Raw genomic sequence first — 24,424 nt, 5'->3', positions numbered from 1 at the left:
CCCTCAGTTTCTTCATCTGCAAAATGGGCATAATAATAGCACCTACCACACAGTGTTGTTGTGGGGCTCAAATGAGATAATATTTGTAAAGTGATTTGCAAACTTGAAAGCATTATATAAATGCCAACTCATTATTATTATGCCAAATGACCAGACTACTCCTGCCATATGCTCTCCATAATTAAAAGCATATATACTGAATTGGTCCCTGGTGTGACTAGCAATAAAGTAACACATTGGGTGAGGGTTTCTAGCCTGGGGTTGAATAATTATTACCCTTCAAAGCAGCAAACTTAAATCTGAGCCTAGTCAAAGCTGGGGCAGGATTATCATTCATTTTCTGTATTTCATCAAAAAGATAATCTATGGGAGGGCGGGAGAACAAATGCCCCCAGGGGTTCCTCCAGAGCCCTTCGATGAGCAGCTGAAGGCCAACGTCACCTTGCGAACAGGAAGGAGCACGAATGGCTTATGGGCTTATGTGGAGATGCAGTCACAAGGACAGGAGTCTGGGCGCTTGGACAGTGACTCATGTTGTGCGGGAGTGTGTGGTGGTTATGGAGCTGGGGCCACCGAAGCTGAGAGTTGGAAGAGTCAGAAGGATGACCTGGAGCTGAGATGGTCCCAGCGGGACAGGGTCTGCAGGCACAACTGCAAGGGTCTGAGCCCAACTTAGTGCCCAGGAGCACTGAGCCTGAGGTGATTGTGTATCTATCAAAGATGGCTCCCCTGGGACACTGGTTTCTATCCTGGTAACATTGAGGCCAGGTGGTTCCTGAGTGGACAGGAGGAGACAGCTGGGCTTGTGTCTGTGGACCTGATAAGCAATGGAGGAGACTGGACCTACGGGATCCTAGTGATGCTGAAAAGCATGGAGATGCCCACACCTACCAAGTGGAGTGCTCCAGCACTCAACAGTTTAGAAACCTGTTGTCTTGGACTGGAAAACACAGTCTGGATCTACCCAGAGTAAGATGCTGAGGGAGTTGGGAGCCTCATCCTGGGCATGCTATTCTTTGGGGCTGGTGTCATTGTCCACAAGAGGAGTCAGAAAGGAAATCAGGGTTCACAACCAACAGGGCTCCTGAGCTGATCCCTGAGCCTGTGTGTCCCCTGGAACTGTTGCCTCCCCTGTCAGCCTCCTTCCCACATTTGGAGGCTCCCCGCTTGTGCCCAGATCTCCAGATTAGATCAACTGATACTTCCCTGGATCAGTTCCTTCCATGTACCTCTGACTGTCTGGACTTTTTGGCATTTCTCCAACAGAATTTCAAAGACCCCATCCACCTTCCTTTGGTCCTGTACAGGGTTTTATTCATTTTTATTCCTTGAACCTTCATCCTGATAAATTAGAAGAGTGAGAATCAATTGATGTTTGGTGACATAGAGATAAAGTGGAGTGGGCAGAGGAAGAAACTATAGCTTTTGAGATTCGTATAGTCTGTCAATATGTGAAATGCCTCCAAAGGTGAAGATTGTGACCCAGCTAGACATTTCCCTTCTGAGTATGTCTTGTGCATCTCCTTCCAGAAGTCCTTTAGAGGGCTGTTACCCAGCATGCTACTGGCCTTCCTCTACGTTTCTTAACTTTACATGGATACTAGTGACCCTCAAAGACTTTCTGCCCAGGAATCCTTCCCTTTCCCTATTTGATGGGCCCACCTCATACTGGGCTATATATCTCTCTGATGACTTTGCATTTCTACTTTTTGCTTAATTTTGCCTTGATGACATGCTGTAGTCTATGTTTGCCTATCATGTGCCCCTACATTGCACTTTAAAGAAATTAAAATTTGACTAATACCAAAAAAAAAAAGAAATATAATTTATTAGTAGAACATGATTAAGAAATTAACCATAGGTATTATAAGGGTTCAGTCTTTTGATAAATGCACTGAGTCACAACACAGTGATGTTGAATGAGCATGGTTATACAACAAGCACAAAACAAGCCATGGGAATATGCCTATGTTGCTATAGCTCTACCACTTAGAGGTTTCTGTTGTATGATTCAGGTAATTTTGCAGTAGCCTAAAGAATCAAAATAATCTTGCTTTTCATATCCCTTTCTGCCTCTCTCCCCACCCACACTCATGGTATTAGAACAGCAAAATATAGCCCAGAGGGTCTACTTTGTGCCATTATTCTCTTCTGACTGAGCAGTTTCTCCCTCTCTGGACAACAGAATATTTATCTTTTTTTTTTCAGTGTTTGAATTCAACCATAAAATTGTGATAGTAATTTACTGGGATACAAAACTTAGTGAGAGTCCATTTTTTAAAAAGTGAATCTACAATGTTTGTATTTTAAAGAATTTATTCTTCCTTATTTGGAAAGTAATACAAATAATCATACTTTGATATCCATAAGAAGGGGAGAAAGGGAAAATCTAGGGGGAGAGAGGATCCTGAGCTGTTTGCTACTTACTTGTTTGCATGAGACTGAGTTGTAGCTGAAATTTTACCTTGACTGATTTAGGGTATTTTACTCATCCCAGGTCTGATGTTCACAATTCTCTGTCCTGAGTCCCAAGCTTGTGAATTTTTCATTCACGAAGTTGTCTTTTTGGTAAGCCTCTTTCTCTGTTTAGTTCAAGAAATAATAAATAAGCATAATTAAGCACCTGGTAGGCATTGTGTTAGAAACTAGGGATAAAAATTATTCCCAAAGAATGAAATAGTACTTACTCTCAAAGAGCTTACATTCAAACAGGGGAAAAGCAAGAACACATGTAAGTGTAATGCCCCTTCCAGGGCTCCATTCTCAACCCCCACTAATTTTGGCAAGTTGGGTTCCCAGAAGGTGACTATTTATTAGAACCTGAAGGAACTTGGTTTTGTAGTATTGTAGATACTCATGAGTCCCCAGCAGTGTTATCTCTAGTGACTATCAGTCAGGCTTAATTAGCTTTTAGAAAAGGTATTTACTAAGCAGGTATAGTAAAGACAGTAGCTACAGAAACATTTCACTAAACCAGGGTCCATTCTTCCCCTTGCACATACCTGTCCCTGAGAACAGTGGCTTAAACTTAGAGAGCACTCATAGGCAAAAGGTAAACTCATCTCCTTGTTTACTGGGAATCTTTTTCTCCTTTTGTGAAATCCCCATAAAGTTCCCCTTATGTGTAACTCTCTGCTGGGCTCTGGGTGTCAGTGTATTTGAAGAGTCCTGGAGCTCCAGTTTCTTGATGTGTCTTGTTTGCCTTCAGTGTCATCTCTCATCCCTAAATACATACTCTCTCATCAGCTATTGCTGCTATTAATGCCTATGGGAACTATGCATCTTCTGATCTTTTGAAGTACACAAGGTCATCACCTAGGTAGTGGGGAATTGGTGGGGAATAGGAAACAAAGAAAATCTCTCCCCCCTCTCTCCAAATGGTAATTACCTCTCAGGAGTCCTTGATTACTAGATTTGAACACCATTCAACTCAATGGCTCTGAAATAAATTACTTTCTTTATGTGTAGCTCAAGACAAATAATGTGATCTTCTTCAACCATTCAGAAGACATTTCCTGTGTTGCATTGTCTGCTTTTATCAATGACCCAAAGTCCCCATAATACTTTCAAATTGAACAAGAACTTTTTCCATTTGTATTTTATGATTGATTCAATCCAAACATTTTGGCCTTGTATAATTAATTCCACATAATAAATATAAAGAAAATAAATACAAGGACAGTTAGCTTAGGGAGAGGATCAGAAGAGGCTTGATGGAGAAGGTAATGCTTGTACTTAGTCTTAAAGGAAGAGAGAAGTAATATAGGGGGCAGTGATGAGGAGGGAGTGCATTCTAGTCATGGGGGGTAGCAAGTGGGTGGGGAGAAATATACCATGAGGATGTAAATCTATGTTGGGACCAGGATGTGAAGGACTTGAAAAGCTAAACAGGATAGTTTATATTTTATATTAGAGGCAACAGAGAATCACTGGTTTATTGAATAGAAGAGTGACAAGGTCAGATCTAAGGTTGGGGAAAAATCATTTTGGCAGCAGTGTATATGATCAAGGGAGTAGGAAAATACTTAAGGCAGGGAGAGCAATTAGGCTGTCACAATAATATAGGTGAAGATGCTAAGTGTGTGCACTAAGGTGGTAGACAAAGGAATAGAGAAGGCATCAGGTTTGAGAGATGCTGGGGAGGGAGAAATAGCAAGACCTGGCAACTAACTGGATGTGTGAGGTGAGATGAATAGAGAGATGAAGATAACAAAGAGACTTACTTCAAAATCTAAATGCCTAAATATATCAGTAGCTAACGGCTGCAGGGTGAGGGGGGGGAAAGTCAGGCATTTTGAAAGCACCCTGAACAATAGGCCTGTGAATTGATCCTAAGCTATTTTTTCTGTAAGGATAATCTTGGCAAGAGAAGGGGATACTCTCACATCATTTCTTTTTAAAGCATCGGTGAATTTTCTCAGTTTGGCATCTTTTTACTTGTATTATCTGGTTTTGTGGGGTTGAGCTGCCCCTAGGAAACCTCAGACTCCACCATATCCCTGGGATAATTGTTTTATTTTCACAGGAAGTGGGTGTAATTGGGCTGCATCAAATTACCAGTGGTGAGCAGGAGAAGTGGTATAAAAAGAATCAGCTAGAACATGTATGATCAGAAAAGGAGGTGCACTAGTCACCTAGTGAAAGGCAAGGATAACAGATTTGTAGAACAAGCATTGACGGTGTTGTGTTTGGTGTCATTTGGTGAAGTACCAAAAAACCAGAGAAAAAGACCATCCATGTATTGGGTGGATCTATTTAGTTCCTATTTATGTAGCACTCTTAATTACACAAATTCAATTCAGCATAGTTAATATATATTATGTACAGTAGAAAGTAAGCACTTGGAGGGTAGGGACTATTTTGTCTTTGCATTCCCAGGGCCAGGTACATGACAGGCAAATGCCTGTTGAATTGAATTTTGCAAAGGATTTTTACATTATCCTATGTGATCCTTAAAACAAACTAGTGAAAATAGGTCTATCCTATAGATAGGGAAACAGACTAGGAGAGGTTAAGTGACTTGCCCACAATCATACAGTTAATCAATGTTGGAAACAAGATTTGAACCCAGGTGTCTCCTGGTTATTAAGTCCAGTACTCTTTCAACTACACCAATCTGCCTCTCATATGAAGGATTTCTCTGAGGATGTAGAAAATAATTCTGAATGATGAGAAGGTTTAACCAGATTGTGTTCACACTGGTAAAGGGTGTTGCCAAATCAACCAGGTATGTTGAAGTATTGAAGTAAGTTTAACAAAGGCGGTGGGCCAAGAGATAACCCATACTTCAAATGAGTAGGTTTAAATGCCTCCTCTCCAAGATTTAAGGTGAAAAATGCTATCCACCTCAAGAGAAAAACTGATGGAGTCTGGATGCAGATAAAAGCATACTTTCTTTTTAAACTTTATTTTTCTTTTCTGTTATTGGCCTGTGTTTTCTTTCACAACATAACATGAGAACATGTTTTGCATGGCTGCATATATGTAACCTATATCAAATTGCTTGCTTTCTGGTGGCAGGGGAGGAGGGAAGGACAGGAGGAAGGAGGAGAATTTGGAACTCAAATTTTTTAAAATGGTTTTTACATGTAATTGGGGGAAAAATTAATTTTTAAAATGCCTTCTCTCCTCTAAGACCATCTTAGAGCCTGCATCTTCCTCTCTAGTAGACTTTCCACATAAGTTTAGGTCCTAGAGAACCTTTTAGAGAAGGTGGATAGCCCTACACTTAAAGACATAGTCATTAGGAATCCATTTCCCCTAAGGGAACTCATTGTCACATTTGAAAAGTTCAAGAGCCATAGTTTCCAGGTAATTTATCATTTTATTAATAAGGCTAGCATGTTATTAATAAAAGAGGTCAGTGACACTCTTGAATGCCAAAGACCCCTCATGGGTCAAGTCAGTGCTTATATGCCCTTAGAAAGGTGGGTGTTCCTGAGGGCTATATCAACTCTGATATGTTAACAATGACAAAATGAATATTATAATGAGATATGGGCTCATTCTTTTTTTATCATTCTTCAAATGCTTTATTAACTTCTGATTTACATCATTAATTTCTGCCAGATTTTGAGTTACAAATTTTTCCCCTACCCAACACCCCAAAATAGCAGTCCCACAGGATATTCCCTCTTCCAATCTGCTCTCTCCCATATCTTCTCCCAAACCCCCTTCAACATTTCCAGGAGGGCATGGTGGATCTCTACGCCCCAGTGCCTGTATATCTTATTTCCCAATTACATGTAAAATAGTATATATATATATATATATTTTTTTTTTTTTTAACATTTGATTTTAAAACTTTGAATTCTAGATTCATTCCATTCCTCCCTTGTTACCCACCCTTACTGGGAAGCTAAGCAGTTCAGTATAGCTTGTACATGTGTAGCTAATGCAAAACATTAACATAGTAGATATGTCGGGGCGGATAAAAGCATGGAACAGGAGGAAGACAGTGAAGTCAGAAATCCTGTACTAAAAGCTTCAAAGGAAAATATGAGCTGGTTACAGGACATAGAAGACCTTAAGAAGCAGATAAGAGAAGTGGAGGAAAAATTGGGAAGACAAACGAGAACGATGTAAGAAAATTATGAAATCAGAGTCAACAGACTGACTGAGGAAAATAATACCTTAAAAAATAGACTAACTCAAATGGCAAAAGAGGCTCAAAAAGGCAATGAGGAGAAGAATGCCTTAAAAAGCCAAATTTGCCAAACGGAAAAAGAATCTCAAAAGCTCACTGAGGAGAATCATTCCTTCAGAATTAGATTGGAGTAAATGGAAGCTAGTGACTTTATGAGAAATCAAGATGCTATTAAACAGATCCAAACAAATGAAAGAATAGAAGGCAATGTGAAATATCTCATGGGAAAAACCACTGACCTGGAAAATAGATCCAGGAGAGATAATTTAAAAATTATTGGATTACCTGAAAGCCATGGTCAAAGAAAGAACTTAGAAATCATCCTCCAAGAAATTCTCAAGGAAAATTGCCCTGACGTTTTAGAATCAGAGGGCAAAAAGAGGTTAAAAGAATCCACTGATTACCTCCTGAAAAAGATCCCCCCCAAAAAAACTCCTAGGAATATTATATCCAGGTTCTGAAATTCCCAGATCAAGGAGAGAATATTACAAGCAGCCAGGAAGAAACAATTTGAATATTGCAGAAACACAATCAGGATAACCCAGGATCTGGCAGCTTCTACACTGAGGGATCGAAGGGCTTGGAATATGATATTACAGAGGGCAAAGGAGCTGGGATTAAAACCAAGAATCACCTACCCAGCAAAAATGAGTATCATATTTCAGGGGAAAATATGGTCATTCAGTGGAATAGAGGACTTTCAAGCATTCTTGATGAAAAAACCAGAGTTGAATAGAAAATTTGACATTCAAATACAAGAAGCAAGAGAAGCATGAGAAGGTAAACAGGGAAAAGAAATCTTAAGGAAGTTATCAAAGTTGAACTATTAACATTCCTACATGGAGAAACAATAATTGTAACTGATGAAACTTTTCTCAGTATGAAAATAGTTGAAGGGAATATAAATATATATACATACATATATAAATATATATATCTGTATCAGAGGATATGCGAGTGTATGAATACACATGTGTGTGTATATATTTACAGGTATACATAGATAAAGGGCATAGGACCAATTTAATAGGAAGCGATGATACTTAAAAGGTGAAATTAAGAGGGGAGAGAGGAATATAATGAGAGGAGATGGGGAGAGACCGAATGGGTAAACTATCTCATATAGAAGAGGCAAGGGAAAATGGTTACAATGGAGGGGAAGAATAGGAAGGCAAAAGGGAATGGGTTAACCTTATTCTCTTTGAATTTGGTTCAGGGGGGAATGAAATATACACTAAATAGGGTATCTTACCCTACAGGAGAGTAGGGGGGAAGGGAATGAGAGGGGGGATAATGGAAGGGAGAGCAGGCTGGGGTGGGGAGGGAAGTTGGACGCTCCCACTTTTGAAAAGGGACAGGATCAAAGTAGAGAATAGAACAAGTGGGAGGTGGGATGGGGGGAGGGAAATATTGTCAATTTTACAACATAGTTTGTTTTTTTAAAGCATTTGGGGTTAAGTAACTTCCTGTAATGGGAATGCAAATTTAAAGATCTTCCCTGCCCCTAGGCTAAAGTGCACCTGGAGCCTGGGGTGGGAGGCTTGTTTTTCAGTAGATACTTTTTGATTGGACAGTGGGTCCAAAAGGTTGTTACATTCTCTGAGCCAGGAGAAGGCTATATAAGCCCCGATGTGTAGCTTTGTTTTGGGGCTCACTTTGAGAAGTGTTCTGTGATTTGATATGGATTCTGGGAAGCCGTTGTCCTGAGGCCCCCGGCTTTGAAAAAACCCAGATGTTGAAACCCAGATGTTGACTGGTTTGGATGTAATGGTTGGACAGTTTGAAATCTGTCTACTAGATCTGTTTCTGTCTTGATAATTCTGTCTGTGTAGTTTGAAGTTCGGGCTGCTGACCTTTTCCCCTGAACAAGGTAAACGATATATGTCTGACTGATTAAAGTAAGCTTGTTAACCCATTTTGAGTTGCTTTCCTTTAACAAAGCAGATCAAAGAACCTGTATGGGCAGCCACCCTGAGGACGCTTGGGGTGCTTGCTGCTACACTTGCTCAAGGTTACACAGGCAGTTATTTCTGGGTGTGGTGCTAAGTGTCTGTGCCAGGATTTGATCCCAGGTCTCCCGACTCTGGGGCCGGAGCTCTTACTCACTGAGCCCAAAATACTCACTTTATGTGCCCAAAATAGGAGTCTAATGTTGGATTCTTCTGTTTGCTTTGCTTCCTTTGCCTGGTCATGCTGCCACTCAATTACTTGACTTTTGGGCTTTTTGCCACAGTAGGACTCTGCTACCAGACAGGGAAGCTTTGTATCAAATGCTGAGGTTTTCTCAGCTGCCGAAGGTATTAGTTGGGTGCCTTCTCTGAAGCCTCAACATGCTGTGGCATCCCAGGACCTCCACCCTAGACAGCAATCCAGATCCAAGCAGATGAAAGCAATAGCGATTACCCCTCAGACTGGTCGCTTGGTCCCCCTACAATCTGCACACCAGGAGCTGAAGCTGTCCCATGGTGCTGGATGTTCTGCAGCCCTCAGCGGCTTCTAGCCCTGGGGGCAAAAGATGATGCACTCCCAACTACTGGGTCCCAAAGTCCATACTGCACTGACCTCCCACTTTGTCCTTACCATCTATATGTTGATAATTCTGGACCGCCACAGCTGCTGGTATCTGGAGTCCCTCCAGCTGCGGCTGGTCAGGCCCACCCTGGGGCTAATATCCTGGTGTGGGGCTGGGCTTGGCTCCCAGAGCACTGTGCTGACCAATTCCTGCTGGCCTGCCTGGCTGTCTTCAGTGGGAGGTTAGCTTCTCTGTGTCATTTTGTAGGTTCTGTAGCTCCAAAGTTTGTTCAGAGTCCCCTTTTACATGGATTGGAGGCAGTGAGAGCTGGAACCATGTGGAGGTTCTGTTTCTACCTCCGCCAACTTGACTCTGCCCCCCCATATGGGCTCATTCTAATGAGGCTCTTGGGGATTTGTGACTTGGATCACCGAAGTCTTCATCCAAGGGACTTGTCAATTTCCATATCACCTGTCTGACAAAAGGGAGTTTCCACATTTTCCAAGACCTGAGTAAACATAGTGAGCTGGAATCTACCCATATACCTAAACTTAGAATTTCTCTTACTGTCTTTGATTAGAGCTTAGCAATCCTGGTTGGGTAAGTCTCTGAGAAAGATATTTCACACTGGTAGATTTCTAGATGAGGAAGTAGAAAGGGGAAAACCTTGGTCCTGACCCAATAATTAGTAATGAATACAAGAGAGAAATAATACTTTCTCTTACCGTCACACACAAAAAACCTCATGAAAATTGCTGCTAGGGCAGTGCTGATTCCTTCTAAAGATATCTAGTCTATTTTACGAATAAAGTTAAAGGTAAATCAATCCAATTTACATAATTTCTTGATGTTTTCCAATCCTTTCCACCAACCTAGGTTCAAGTCTAAGGAGAAACCAGGTGGAACTTGTTTCAAGATTAGTTTGTTTTGCTTATAACAAAATCTCTCCCTTAATTTATCTTTCCTCTAATTCCCTTCTTTCCACCCTTTCTGCTGTGCTAATGAACTCAATGTACTTCTATACTAAATTCATTACACAAGCATATAAGAATGTCTATATATTCTATATTATTCTCTATAGAAGTTTGACAAATTGGGGGAAGAAAGATCAAGTACCTTAGTGTAAGCGGCTGCTAACTCTGCTAACCTAGTGGCCAGCCCTAGGTTGTATTCTTAGGAGGGACTGAAGAGACCGGAGACAAGGGAGAGAAACAACATACAGTTTATTCTAAGATGGCAGTGCCCTTGGGCGGTGACCAGGAGGAAGAAAGCTGGCTCCTTATATACTTTTAAAGAGAGCACAATTCAGGCATGATTTTCTCGAGCAGGGGGAATGTGAACCAATGGAGGGGGGCCGAACCAGCCACGTCAGCTGCTGCTCATCAAATGAATGGTCTTGTGGGAAATGTCCTTGTGAGCTGGCAACTGGACTGTGGCCCTCTGCACCTCCTCATCTCCCAAGGGCACAAGAGTGGCCTTGGAACCAAGAAGCCCCGAGGCAGTTCCTAATTTCCCTGGAAAAAAGAGGTGCTTGGAAGTCACATTGTCCTGTCCACCTTAGAAACTTTGGAAAGATTAAAAGTGACTTTAGAAAGTTATTCACTGTTACAGTTTCTAAACTAAAAGACAAGTATAAAGCTAAAGTTTCAAAGGTGTGTGTGTGTGTGTTTATCTGTGAAACATGTACAAAATTATACCTTGATTTAAGTTTATCAAATATATGAAAATCCATATCTACACAACAGATATGAGATGTAGAGTTTGGAAGAATCAACTTGGAAGTGCATTGGCTTTCCATGAGTGAAAATTAAGTAACAAAAGAAGTTAGATACTTGGGAATGCTTATTGAGTTAATACGCTTTTTAACTTTTATTGAGAATTTTTGTTTTTACTTTACTTCCCCACTCTGATCCAGTGAGTCATCCCTTGTAACAAAAAAAAAAAAAATCAAAATTTAAAAAAGAAAAAAAAAGGTTGACTAAAACTAAGCAACATTATCCATTAGGTCTGCAAGCATATGCAATGTTCCACCCCTAGAATTTCTTCTCTGAAAAGGAGGGGAGACCAGGCATTTTTTTATTTCTTCTTTGGAGCTAAGATTCAGAAGTAAAAATTCAGAGTGTTTAAGGATTTTTTGGTTGTTTCTATTTCTTTCCATTGTTGTAGTCATTACATTTATTATTTGCTTGGTTCTGTTGACTTCACTCTACATCAGTTCAAAGAATGACACATTCAGAGCTAGAGGGAGCTAAGAGGCCATCTACTCTAATGACTTCATTTTACAGATGAGGGAGATGAGGCCAAGAGAAGCTAGTTGACTTTCCCTAGGTCAGGAAGGTAGCCAGGGGAGATCAAGGATTTGAACTTGAGTCCAAGGACTCTAAGTTCAGTGATCTTTGCCCTGCTCCAAGTTATCACTCCATTCATATTCATCTTTCTATGCTTCCTTGACTTTAATCAACAGGCATTTACTGAGGATCTATGCAATGCCAGACTTTGGGAATACAAAGACAAAAATGAAACAGTTCCTACTCTCAAGGAACTTACATTCTTTCATGGAGACAATATGCATATAAATAACTCTTTACAAAATACATAACGAATAAATACAAGGTATGTTCACTAGTGGTAGGGGGATGGCATTAGCAGCTGAGGAAGTATCAGAAAAGGCTTCACATAGAAGATGCCACTTGAGCAGAGTTTTGAAGTAAACAGGTGGGAGATTCCAGGGCTGAACTACAGGGTTCAGGAAGAGAAGTAAGGCATAATAAGGCTAGGAAGGTTAGAGGTAGGCTGTGAAGGGCTTTGAAAGTTAAACAAAGGAGCTCATGTTATTGACTCCTAGAGGCAACTAGGAATCATTGACTATATTGAGTAGTGTATTGACAGGGTCAGACCTGAACTTTGGTAGCTGTGTAGAGGACAGATTGGAGTGGGGAGAGACTTCAAGCTTGTAAACCAATTAGGAAGCAATTGCAGTAGTTTAGATGAGAGAGGATGAAGGCTGAATTAAATGTGAAGGTTAAAATGACAGAATTTAGCAATTGTTTGCTATATGGGGTACAAGAGAATAAAGAATCAAGGATAACCCCAAATTTCACACCTTGAATACTGGAAGAATGGTGGTACCCTTGATAGAAATAGGGAAGTTAGGAAGAAGGGGTGAGTTTGGGGGAAAATATGATGAGTTTAATTTTGAAGACGTTGAACCTAAATTTTCTGGCTTATTTGTAGTCATTTTTTTTTACAATCCAGTCATATTTCATCATATTCATGTACCCCAATTCAAGATAAAGCAGTGGTAAAGCTGTAGGCTGGAACTTGAAGTTGGCTTAAATTTATTCAACCCTTTGCAAATGTGGAAAAATGAACGGTGGTCCAGAGAATAATTACCTTCTCAGCTGGGATATAGTAACTCTTCCCTTCAGAGAAGAACCACTGTAGATTTGATAAGGTAATTGAAAAATTGTGTATGGTTTCATTGTTTTTAACTTTATTATACTGTCATTTTGTTATTAGGCAACTCAATTTTTAATAAAGATTTCACTTGAAATAAAGTGGCTAAAATGTCCGTACTGTTTAACCTAGAGATTCCATTGCTAGGCATATACCCTAAAAATGTCATTAAAATAAAAAGATCCATATACACCAAACCTTTATCACAACACTTTTTTGTGGTAACAAAAAACTGGAAACAAAGAAGATGCCCATTAATTGGGTGAATAGCTAAATATGTGGTATGTGAATGTAATGGATTGGTACTGTGCTATGCAAAATGGTGAATAGAAAGAATGAAGAGAAGCCCAGAAAGATCTACACAAACTGATGAAAAGTGAGATAAGCTAAGCAAAGAAAATGATATGCAGAATCTACTATAACAGTGGAAATAGAAAGAATGACCACAAAACAATCCAAAATAAGTGTTGCAAAATTATAAAAAACAAATTTGGCCCCAAATAACAGATATGAGAAGACATCCCTCCTGATCCTTTGCTGAAACTGGGCCTCATGGGTTGAACACTTCATATAAATACAGATTTTTTTATGTATTCGTAGATTTTGGTGATTTTTGTCTTCCTCTTTTTTCTCCATAAAAAACCCAACCATTATAAGGGATGACTCACTTGGAGGAGAAGTGGGACAAGGGGAAATCTAGTTAATATTGAAACTAAAGACATCAATATAAACCAATTAAAATTTTTGAAACCTTTTTAAAAATTTGATTCATGTGCTAAGAATCTGAGTTGAAATGTTTCTAGAGGTCAATGGTCAGAAGATCTGGTAGATCAAGTGATCTTATTGGAAGATACTGGGGGAATCATTCAGGAGTCTCTGGATAAGGAAAGAAGGCTAGAGATCTGTTACCAAGTGGAAACAGGTATCAAACATGGAGTCTGACACATAATAGATGCTTAGTAAATACTTGTTGATTGAGTGAATCAAAAGTCTATTCCTGGGGCGGCTAGGTGGCGCAGTGAGTAAAGCGCTGGACCCGGAGTCAGGAGGACCCGAGTTCAGTTCCGGCCTCAGACACTTAACACACACAAAACTAGCAGTGTAACACATACACACACACACAAAACTAGCTTGTAACCTTGGGCAAGTTACTTAACCCCAATTGTCCTCCAAAAAGGAAAAAAAGAAGTCTATTCCTAATTGGGTCAAGAAGGCTGAGATGACCTTTTCCAGTAGAGGGGTGTTAGTATAGGTTTAAATGGCCTTTGGCCTCTGAAACTTACATAGAATTTTAATCTTTCCAAAGTTCTTTTTACAACAATTCTGTGAAGTATGTTTACAGGTATTATTAGTTCCATTTTACAAAAGAGGAAACTGAGGTTCAGAGAGCTTAAGTGACTTCTTCGTAGTCATATAATTACTAAGTATTGGAGGTAGGATTTATTATGGGTCAAGTCCAGTGATACAGTGTTGGGATTGGAATACAACGAAACCCTCCTGGACTGTAAAATGCAATAATAAACTTACTTACAATTAAAGATTAAAAGGATTCAGTTTACTGATTCAAAAGGATTGTCACTCCTCTCTGCCTCTGAATTTATCTGTGCAGCAACGTTGGGTCAGAAAAACTTCCCACAGGGAAATAGAAATTCTATCAAACCTCTTGTTCATCCAACTCTCCCTAAGCTGGACTTTGTGTACCTCAGGCAACAAGGAAGTTATTATATCAAGATAGAAGCCCAAGCTCCTAGACCAACAAAATCCTGAAAATGTATTCCTTGCCCCCCTGAAAAGAAAATTAGTCCAGCAAACTAAGACAGAGTCCACTTCTCCCATACCATGTCTCTTCTGACTCCATATTCAACAAGTTTTCTGCTACATCATGTCATACTATGTGTGTGTGTGTGTGCATATGTGTGTATGTGTATGTATATATATAGTCTATAAATATATGTGTATGTATGTATATGATCTAGCAATTGTTTCTCTGGAATAAAGTTACCTGGGTTTACTTGCTCTTTTATACTTCCTGTTACCCATAGACATTTGAGAAGTAGCTGGTTTTCCCCACATTTCAACTTTCTCCTCCTATTGGTCAGTTCCAGGTGTGATTTTCCCTTAGTCTACTCCCCAGCATCCTCCTCATTTGAAGCTGGGAGATTTGCCTGAGGCCCTTACACTATGACAACACATCAAGATCTAGTTCTGAGAGTGAGAGACCCAGTTTTAGCCTAGGTAGTAAAATGGTCCCAGATGTTTCTCTCTGCTATTTTTGGGAATTTATAAATACAGCTGCTTAATTTTTTAAAAAAATTATCCTATGGTCCTTTCTGCATAACATCTCAGAGCCCCCAAGCCAAAAATGAAATCTTGACTGTTTGGAAAGTATAATTCTCTGACCTAATTAAATTCTGCATATTTCAAGCTAAGCATCAATATCCTCCAATTATCATTCCCCCAAACTGAATAAATGATAGACATGTGGTACAAAGTATTGCACTCTCTTAATTATTTCCTATTTATCTTGTAGATAGCATGCTTTTTATATTTTTTTTACATTTTGATACTTTCCCCCCCCCCACCATAGCAGCAAGCACCCTAGCATCCCCAGGGTGGTTGCCAACACATGTTCCTAGATCTGCTTTGCTAAAGGAAAGCAACTCAAAATGGGTTAACAAGCTTACTTTAATCAATCAAACATACATCAATTTACCTAGTTCAGGGGAAAATGGTCAGCACCACAAACTTCAGAGTATACAGACAGAAGTTAAAAGACAGGGAAGCAGATCAAGCATACAGGCTTCCAAACTGTCCGACCATTACATCCACACCAAATCACAGTTACCAGAGAGGGAAGCATCAACATCTGGGTTTTCAAAGCAGGGGGGCTCTCAATGGCTGCCCAGAGTCTCATCTGGTCAAATAACACAACACTTCTCAAAGTGAGCAAAACCTCCCATCAGGGCTTATATAGCCTTTTCCTGGGTCAGAGCATGTAACAACCCTTTTGGATCCACTGCCCAATCACAAAGTATCTCCTGAGAAACAAGCCTCCCAGCACAGGTTCCAGGTGCACTTAAGCCTAGGGGCAGGGAAGGTCTTAAAAATTTACATTCCCATTACACCCTCCCCCATTAAATTGTAAGCTCCTTGAGGGCAGGGGCTGTCTTTCTGCTTTTTGTATCCCCAGCACTTAGCACGTGTCTAGAAATAGAAAGTGCCTAATAAATGTTTACTGAATTTAATTGATTTTTAAATGAAAAAGAAATCTTTTTCAAATTCACAGACATAGAAATTATAACAGACTTGAAGAACAATGAAATTTAGAATTAAAATGGCTACACCTTTGCAGGCAGAGATTGAAAAAAAACACAACAGGGGCACTGGACCTGAAGTCAGGAGGATCTGAGTTCAAATCCAGCCTCAAACACTTCACACACACACACACACACACACACACACACACACACACACAAAACCTAGTCGTATTACCTTGGGCAAGTCACTTAACGCCACTTGCCCTACCTTTCCCCCTCCAAAAAGCAGTAAATAAATAAATAAATAAAATTTTAAAAAAACAGCAAGGAATGAAATAAGCACTTATTGGGGCAGCTAGGTGGTGCAGTGAATAGAGCACCAGCCCTGGAATCAGGGGAACCTGAGTTCAAATCTGGCCTCAGACACTTGAAACACTTACTAGTTGTGTAACCTTGGGCAAGTCACTTAACCCTAATTACCTTGCTCTCCCTCTCCCCCCAAATAGAAATAAGCATTTATTAAGTGCCTTCTGGGCAGGTAGGTAGCACTGGGCTTGGATTCAGAAAGACTCATCTTCCTGAGTTCAAATATGGCCTCAGATACTTCCTAGCTGTGTGACTCTGGGCAAGTCACTCAACCTTCTTTGCCTCAGTTTCCTCAGCTGTAAAATGAGCTGAAGAAGGACAGGACAAATCACTCCAGTATCTCTGTCAAGAAAACTGAGGCATAAAAATCGGACACAACTGAACCATAACAAGAAGTGCTTTCTATGTGCCAGGTATGGTACAAAGCACTTTACAAATATTTTATCTCATTTAATCCTCACAAGAGCCCTGAGAGGTAGGTGCTATTATCCTCATTTTACAATTGAGGAAATCAACCTTTAGACAGAGGTTAAATGACTTGCCCAGGGTCCCATAGCTGGTAAGTGACTCAGGTCACATTTGAATTCAGGTCTTCTTGACTCCATCCTCCCCCCATCCCAGTGCCTAGTCCATTAGCTGAGCTCATAGTAGTTATTCTATAAATTGTTATTGGATCAAGCTTTTAGATTCATTTCATCCCTTTTATCTGATTCTAGGATTAGATTTATTGTTCATCTATTCAAAACAGACATTATACAAGATCTATTCAAGAGGAAAATGCTTTCAAAAAGTTCTCCTTAATGACTGAGAGGCCAGGTGGCATTCACAAAGGGAATGGAATAGGTTCTTTTGTAAAAAAAAAAAACTACATGGGAACATAATATTCTCCATCTAAATTTGATGGATAGGCACACAGATCTAGACTATGCTACAATTTTTTTTTAAGTGAATATGGTTTTACATTAAAGAACTATGACGAGATAATAAAGAAAGACAGGACCATTACTAGAGATAGAAAAGGAAACCATGCATCTGAGATGGATAACATCTGGCTTGTATCTGGAGAAATTATAGTTATTCTTCAAGACCCAGCTTACATGCTGCTTCCTCCATGAAGCCTTCTTTGATCATGCAACCATAAGAACTCTTTCCCTCCTTTGAATTCCTATAGCCCTTAGTGCCTCCTTTTAAGTTATAGTTTACAGAAATAAACATCTCTGTTGGAGGCCTGGACTACTCAAAATGTGGGTAACAGGAATCCAGACTTCTCTGTGAACAGAGCAAAACCCTAACCTGGAATCATGGAAATTGTTATCTGGGCAGAGTCAAAATGGTGGAGTAAAAGCAGGAATTTGTGTGAGCTCCCACACCAACCACCTCTAACACCTGTAAAATATGACTCTAAACACATTTTAGAGCTACAGAACCCACAAAGCGACAGAGAGAAACAAATCTACAGAAGCCATCCTGGCAGGCTAACAGAATATCTCACCAGACTGGGAGCCAAGAAGAGTCCTGTGTGAGCCATGCAGGCCCAGAATGAGGATGGCCCAGACCAGTGGCACAGGCCAGCCAGAGCAGACTTCAGGAGAGTAAATCACCAGCAGCTGTGGAGGTTTCCAGACTTCTCAACCCATAAATGCCAAAGAGAAAGCAAAAGGTCAGTAGGGAACTCTGTTGGAACTGGATGGAGAAGAGCCCAGTCTGGCCCCTGCCCCTAAGGGGAGAGATGGCGGAGGCATGGCAGCTGCAGCTGCTGGCCCATGGCTGCCTCTGGAGCTTCTGGCCTGCAGATCGTAGGGGGACCAAGCCACCATTCAGAGGGCAATCGCTCTTGCTTTGACCTGTTTGTATCTGGGTTGCTGTCTTAGGTGGTGGTCCTAGTGTGAGGAATTATAGCTGCCAGAGCTTGTGGTGGCTGGAGAGAGGGCATCCTCCTCATAGCTCTAACAACTATGAAAACCCAGCAATTTGGGACACAGCTCTCTCTGGAAGCAGAGTTCTACCGTGGCAAAAAACTCAAAAGTCAAGTAATTGGCTGGCAAGATGAGCAAGCAAAGGAAGCACAATCAGACCATAGAATCCTTTTGTGTACAAAAAGGATCGAAACATGGAACCAGAAGAAGACAACAAAGTCAGAACTCCTGCGTTAAAAGCATCCAAGAAAACTATGAACTGGTTATAGGCCATGGAGGAGCCCAAGAAGAATTTTGAAAATCAAGTGAGAGAAGTGGAGGAAAAATTGGGAAGAGAAATGAGAATGATGCAAGAAAATCATGAAAAACAAGTCAATAGCCTGCTAAAGGAGACCCCCCCAAAAATACTGAAGAAAATAACACCTTAAAAAATAGACTAGCTCAAATGGCAAAAGAGTCCCAAAAAGCCAATGAGGAGAAGAATGCCTTAAAAAGCCTAAATTGGCCAGATGGAAAAGAAATTTCAAAAACTCACTGAAGGGAATAATTCCTTCAAAATTAGACTGGAACAAATGGAAGCTAATGACTTTATGAGAAATCAAGATACTATAAAACAGATCCAAACAAATAGAAGACAATGTGAAATATCTCATTGGAAAAACCACTGACCTGGAAAAATAGATCCAGGAGAGATAATTTTAAAATCATTGGACTACCTGAAAACCATGATCAAAAAAAGAGCCTAGACACCATCTTTCAAGAAATTATAAAGCAAAATTGCCCTGATATTCTGGAATCAGAGGGCAAAATAGAAATTAAAAGAATTCACCGATTGCCTCTTGAAAATGATCCCAGAAAGAAAACTCTTAGGAATATCATAGCCAAGTTACAGAGTTCCCAAGTCAAGGAGAAAATATTAGAAGTAGTTAGAAAGAAACAATTTGAGTATTGTGGAAACACAATCAGGATAACATAAGATCTAGCAGCTTCTATATTAAGGGATCAAAGGGCTTGGAATATGATATTCCGGAGGTCAAAAGATCTAGGATTAAGACCAAGAATCACCTACCCAGCAAAACTGAATATAATGCTTCAGGGGAAAATATGGTTATTCAATGAAATAATGACTTTCAAGTATTCTTGATGAAAAAAACAGAGCTGAACAGAAAATTTGAATTTCAAATACAAGAAGCATGAGAAGGTAAACAGGAAAACAAAATCATAAGGAACTTATTAAAGTTGAACTATTTATATTCCTACATGGAAAAACAATAATTGTAACTCATAAGACTTTTCTCACTATGAGGATAGTTGAAGAAAATACATATGTGTATATATATGTATACATACATATATATGTTTATATAGGAGGGTGTATGTATGTATAAATACATATGTGAATATGTGTATATGTGTGTACATGTATACATAGAGGGCACAGGATGAGTTGAATATGAAGGGATGATATCTAAAAATAAAATTAAGAGGTGAGAGGAATATAATGGAAGAAGGAGAAAGGGAGAGATAGAATAGGGTAAATTATCTCATATAAAAGAGGCAAGAGAAAATTGTTACAATGGAGGGGAAGAGCAGGGAGGTGAAAGGGAATGGGTCAACCTTACTCTTATTGAATTTGCCTTAAGGAGGGAATAACATACATATTCAATTGGGTATCATACCCTACAGGAAACTAGGGAGGAAGGGGATAACAGAGGGAATGATAGAAGGGAGGGAAGATTGGGGAAGAGGGTGCTTAGAAGCAAGCGCTTTTGAAATGGGACAGGATCAGAGTAGAAAATAGAATAAGTCGGGGGGGGGGGTGCAGGATAGGACGGAGGGAAATATAGTTAGTCTTTCACAATATAACTACTATGGAAATGTTTTGCGTAACTACACATGTACAACCTATATTGAATTGCTTGTCTTCCTAGTGGGGGTGTGTGAGGAGGGAAGAAGGGAAAAAATCTGGAAATAAAAGTTTTAAAAACAAATGTTTAAAAAATTGTTTTTTACATGCAACTGGGAAATAAGATATATAGGCACTGGGGTATAGAAATCCATCTTGCCCAACTAGAAAGTTTTTTTTTTTTTTTGGGGGGGGGGTGATATCTACATTCAGAGAAAGAACTACAGAGTCTGCAGACTGAAGCAAACTATTTGCTCTCTCTCATTTGTGTTTTGTTTTGTTTTATCCCTTTTTTCTCATTGTTCAACCCATCGGTTATAATCCTTTAAAACATGACTAACATTCAACATGAAGGTATTTGTAGAACCTGTATTCAATTACATGCCACTATGGGGGGAGAGGGGAGGAAAGAAAGGGGGAGAAAATTTGAAAATTAAGAGATTGTGGGACTGAATGTTGTAAACTAAAAGTAAATAAATATATATTTTTTAATCTAAAAAAAATAAAGAAAGTTGAGGGGGAATGAGGGAAGATATGATAGAGCAGATTGGGGGAAGGGGTATTCAGTAGGCTTGCTATCTTGGTGGGGGTAGATGAAAGATAGGGGGAAAACTATTAACTCAAAATCTTGTGGAAATTAATGTTGAAAACTAAATATAAATAAATAAAATATTAATTACAAGGGAAAAAATTGTTATCTGGAAGGATAGTATCCCCTCCGCAGACCAGTAAAGATGAGATTAAATTTCATCCTATCTAATAGAGGTCTTTATTTTGGGAGGAAGATAAATTCATCATTATAAAATCACTGCTTTGTTTAATTGTAGAGATGACTTTTATCATAAAAGTGGGATTCATTATTTACTTGTGGATTTGCTATCCATGATATGAAGTACAGCATAGTAGAGACAGGGCCACCCCTAGTATCAGGAAGACCAGGGCTCAGGTCTTATCTTTGACATATACTATGTGATGGGCAAATCCCTTAACCCTCAGTGCTTGCAGGGAAATCTCTAAGATTCTATGTTCCAACTGAGTTGCCAATCTCTGTTGGCAGAGGCAGTTTCCATATTAGGAGTTCCTCACATGGATGAAACCACAGTCTGGATGCCTTCTCATCACAAAGAATTGTTTATGAAAAACTGTAGATTTATTTCAAGCTTTTTAGTTTATAAAGCAACTGCTGTGTTGGAGCTAGAAGGACAAAGTTCAAGTGGATGGGGATGTTATAGTATCCTTCAGTTGCCCAGTTACCTGCCTTTATTAACCAGTCTCCTGAATCTCTCTAAAAGCTTCTCAAGGAAACCAAGAGGGAAGTTTAGCTAAGGACAAATCTTGGCCCGAAAGCTAAGAGATGACATTTAAGAGCTAAGAGGTCAGTAAAATCAGGAGGGTATCACTAAGAATACGCAGAGAGTGGCTAAATGTGGAACCACATGGAGGGAAGTTCTAAGGCAGAAGCTGATTATAGTATTGTTCAGGAGAGTAAGACTCAAGTCCACTGTAGGAAACCACCAGAAACCAGAAAGAATAATGACCCTATTGTGTCACAGTCAGAGGTTCTCTGCACCAGGGACAGGAGAGTAAGTTCAGTTTGTAGAGTCAGATACCCAGTTCTTAAGCTGAATGTGTGACCCAAATCATTTTCACTTAGTTCCTTTTCTTGATACTCATATGGCCAGGTTTAGCACAATTACAAGGCCACAGACCCACAGAGACACCCAGAAGATGAATGTGTGAATGACTGAGTATTTATAAAAGGTTTACTAAGTGATGGTCACTGTGCTAAACATTAGAGATGCAAACACGAAAGTGAGACAATCCTTGTTCTCTAGCAGTTTACATTCTACACCACATTTAGAGGAGTGATGGCAAGGGGGGGGGGGGGGGTGTTTTAGTAGAGTGGTAGGGAATTTGATTGACACTCTTTCCAAGGGCAATGTTAGTACTGATTTGATTATTGTTCCAAAGCTAGAAAGAATGGAGGGCAGGCGGCCATGATGAGGGTCATTATGTAGAAAGGAGGATGAAAGGATGATTGACATGACTGTTCTCTGCTTTGGGGAATTTTCTTGTTTTTGTCAAATACAACAGATTGTGGCAAATATCCAATACCCAATTATAATAGATTGGGTAATGCAGCAGCAGTAACAAATAGAAAGCAGTTACCTGCCAACTGCATTTGTTTTGTTTTCCAATGGATTCTCTCTAGTGGAGGTTCAGGTTTAGTTTTAAAAATTTAGACCAGTGAATTTTGGTGGTTTTTCTAAAAAGAATTCTTTTTCAACAAAAAAAAAAATTGTCTTTGGTCTTGGTGATTTGTCTTGGTAATTATTTACATGGTTTCTGATGGCATTTGGGGGCCAATATATGAAGTTATATTCTTAAGAATATCATGCAGCTGAACCATAAAAAGAAGCGTGCTGTGATGGATTTGGTATCAGAGGTTGTTATTCAGTTGTTTCAGTCATGTCTGACTCTCCTGAGGTCGTATTTGAAGTTAGAAGGATGAGTCCTTCTGACTCTAGGTCTGGCACTCTAGCCACTTGGCCACCCAGCTTCCCTTGGTGTCAGAGGACCAGAGTTCAAATCCAAATTCACTGCTAATGTAACCTGTAGTAAATCACTGTGTCTCTAGGCCTCAGATACTTCTTCATCTAGAAAAGGAGAGGGCTGGTTTTAATTCTCTCTTTGGGGGCTCCTCTGGTCCTAAGTCCATGTCTATAAGTCTATGATCTAAGAACACAGGCACTGTTTTCTCCCCCGTTCTCTCCCTTCCACACACACAGAAAGTCAGCTGTTACTGCTTCCAACATTCTGTGCTACTTAATAAACACCTTTTGTTTCATCAGCTCACCTGGTGCTTTCTGCCCCCATCAACATTTGAATACAATTGTGCAAATTGGGTTGCTTTAACCTGAGCCAATTTCTGACGATTTCTAGAAGCACATTGTTTCATAACAGCAGAAACTACCTGCATTTCAGTTTTTAATGAGAATTAAAACACACGCACATGCACACACACATACACACATATGTATTGTGTGTATGCATGTATGTATATAAGGCACAATTCCTATTTTATACTACAAATTATATAATCTTATGTCATGTGCACAGTTTCTTTCATATGTTACAAAAGGCTAATCATAAAACAGTACTGAGCTTTCTATCTCCAGCAATGGATAGGGCTAGGAGACACAGAGTAGAGTTCTGATTTTGCTGTCAAAAGGAACTCCCAAGTGAGGATGTGCTATCTATCAATGCACATTGACACCTTTCCTGCAACTCATAGTCTTCGAGAGTTGGGAAGAACCCTGAAAGTTAAGGTGACTTGATCAGGGTCATACAGTGTGTTAGAACCAGGACTTACACCTTGGTCTTTCTGCCTTCCTGGATTGCTCTCAATCTACCATGCCACTATAAAAGGATGCCATTTGCAAAGCACTCAGAATGTTCAAATACTCAAATGAATCCATGACCTTACCAATATGAATATTCCTTCCAATGATACAGAATGTAATCTATCCATGCTTGTCCATCCTGTGGGACTCTTGGCCATACCTTGCCATAAATTGTCCATAGGGGGTCTACCCAACATTCTATAGCCTTACTTCCTTTCTTTTGACATAATGAAGATGCTAGTGGGGGAATTCAGGGTATCCATCTATTAGCAATCAATGAGCAAGAATTTACCAAGTACTTACTATGTGCCCCATACTGCACTAAGCACTAGTGATATAAAGACAAAAGTGAAATAGTTCCTGCCCTCAAGGAACTTACATTCTAAGAGAGGAGACAACACATACAGACAGAAGTATATACACAACATAAAACAAATGTAGATGTATTGGTGTGGGTGACTGGCCAATAAGAGCCCATAATTAGAAGTATGTAGAATGTGGTTTTGGGGAGCAGTGTAGTAGATAGACTGCTAAGCCGGAGCTCAAATCCAGCCACAGGCACTTACTAGCTTGTGACACTGGGCAAATCATTTAACTCTGTTTGCCTCAGTTTCTTCATCTGTAAAATGAACTAGAGAAGGAAATGGCAAACCACTGCGGTGTCTTTGCCAAGAAAACCCCAAATGGGATCATGAACAGTCAGTTATGACTGAAACAACTCAACAACAACAATTATGTGCTTTGCCTGGTATCAACTCATTACAGGAGCTGGATAAATCTGCTTCCAGAAATGAGTTGAATGAATGAACCCTTGGTTCCACTCTTGTATAATTTATTTCTGATTATATGTCTAGCATTTATGTAGCTCATGGGGTTTTACAAAAATATTGTTTTATATGATCCTCACAATAATTCTGTAAGGTAGATGTTTTTATTATCTCCATGTTTTAGATGAGGAAAC

At 39.7% G+C, this 24,424-nt stretch overlaps 1 pseudogene; it reads left to right on the top strand.

Moving 5' to 3' along the window:
- The first annotated feature begins 385 nt into the window (after nt 1-385).
- Nucleotides 386-1,093, top strand: LOC138167582 (HLA class II histocompatibility antigen, DRB1 beta chain pseudogene; annotated as a pseudogene).
- The last annotated feature ends 23,331 nt before the right edge of the window (nt 1,094-24,424 follow it).

Source organism: Petaurus breviceps, unplaced genomic scaffold (genome assembly GCF_028583685.1).
Source record: "Petaurus breviceps papuanus isolate PSGF00001 unplaced genomic scaffold, PetGlider_PUasm1.0 229, whole genome shotgun sequence".
Classification (NCBI taxonomy): Eukaryota; Metazoa; Chordata; class Mammalia; order Diprotodontia; family Petauridae; genus Petaurus; species Petaurus breviceps.
Note: the sequence above shows the minus strand (reverse complement) of the source record. Positions and strands in the feature narration are given on the sequence as shown.